Source organism: Diceros bicornis, chromosome 4 (genome assembly GCF_020826845.1).
Source record: "Diceros bicornis minor isolate mBicDic1 chromosome 4, mDicBic1.mat.cur, whole genome shotgun sequence".
In the NCBI taxonomy this organism is placed as follows: domain Eukaryota; kingdom Metazoa; phylum Chordata; class Mammalia; order Perissodactyla; family Rhinocerotidae; genus Diceros; species Diceros bicornis.
In genome coordinates, this window is record NC_080743.1 from 18,904,770 (window position 1) to 18,906,511 (window position 1,742).

Sequence of the window (1,742 nt, forward strand, 5' to 3'; positions counted from 1 at the left end):
TTTCTTCAAATGGCATCTAGCTCTACAGGAGTGAAATTAAAATGATGAGATCGCAATTTCCTGTGATTTAGAAACATTTTTCTAAGAGTGAGGAGCAAACTTGAGTGTCAAGAAATATGTCAGGAGTGTAGGATTCTCAAACCATGTGTACAGTTAAAGCCCCCCACACCACTAACACACACAGAAGATTATCTCTTCCTTGAATTTCAGGATGGCATTTCCAGGCACAAGAAGCACCTGTTGGTGAAATTTCTCTCTGTAATGAAGGCCATCTGGATGGGAGACAAAAGTAGAGAGAGAGGACTCTGCTAAGTGGAGAGAGAGCCCCCGGTACTGATTGAGGCAGCAACTGCTCTGAGAACTGTTAACAACTGTGGGGGAACAAATACATTAGACAAGGGGTCATTTATCTAAGTACTATTTACACAGGCAGTAGGCATTTGAAAAGGAATGGATTTGGATTTTGAAACCTTTGCTTTCCTAGGCAAAAAATAGGCGTGATGCAGGAAATCTGAAACCTCCTGGCATTCCCCCTTGTCATTTGAACATTTACCATGGGGCTTGTTTTCATACCTTTGAGTGCCTTTCCCTTGATTACTTTTTGGAGAGGGAGGAGAGGAGATATAAAGGGACCTATCATTCTAAATGCCCCCCCTACATTCAAAATGTAGATGAAAGTGGGGGGAAGAAGTAGAATTGATGAATAACACTAGTAATACTAGATGTCAGAGTAGAACATAGAACTTGCTGTACTGGGTCAATGAAATGGTCTATTCGGCTTTGTATTTTGTATCTTTAGAGTGGCACAAAGAAGTATTCCCTAGGAGGCCCTGGTGGCTTTATATGACCTGAACTTTGAGATGATGTGGAAGTAAAAGCCCCTCAGGATTACTCATCTAGGAATTCATGAACACTTTTGTTGTTTGTATACATCTTTTTCTTCCAGAACTCCATAATTTTATTAGAAGATACTAATTTATTTAAGAAATATTAAGCACCTACTCTGTGTCAAGCACAGGCACAAGCCTCAAGCCAGGCACTGAGGGTCCAGCAGCGAGGAGAACAAATTAAAAATCCCTTCCCTCCTTGGTTTTATGTTCCAAAGGAAAGATTATTCAGTAAGAACATTAAAATAAGTGGAGATAAGTGAGCTACGGGGAAAGAGAGGCAGGAAAGAAGGTGTTTGGGGTGTGGGGAGAGGGAGATCATAGTTTTAAATTGGGTGATCAGACAAGACCTCATTGAAAAGGTGGCATTTGAGTAAAACACTAAAGGAGATAAGGAGTAAGTCCTGTAGCATCTGGGAGAATAATGTACCAGCCTGAGGGAACAGGGAGAACAAAGGCCTTGGTGAAGGAGCAGGCCTAGTATTTTCAAGGAACAGCAAGGAAGCTGCATGAAGTGGAGAAATTGGGAGCCAACTGAGGCCTGATTGTGTAGCATCTTGTTGGCCACTTTAAGGACTTTGGCTTTTGCTCTGAGTGAGAGGGGAAGACGTTGGAAGGTTTTATGAAAATAAATGACTTGTTTTAAACACTTCACTTGCTATGGCCCTGTGGCCTAGGGGTTAAATTTGGCAAACTCCACATTAGTGGCCCGGGTTTGCGGGTTCGGATCCCGTGGGCAGACCTATACCAATCATTAGCCATGCTGTGGCAGCGACCCACATATAAAAAGTAGAGGAAGACTGACACGGATGTTAGCTCAGGGCAAATCTTCCTCAAGCAAGAAAAGAGGAAGAC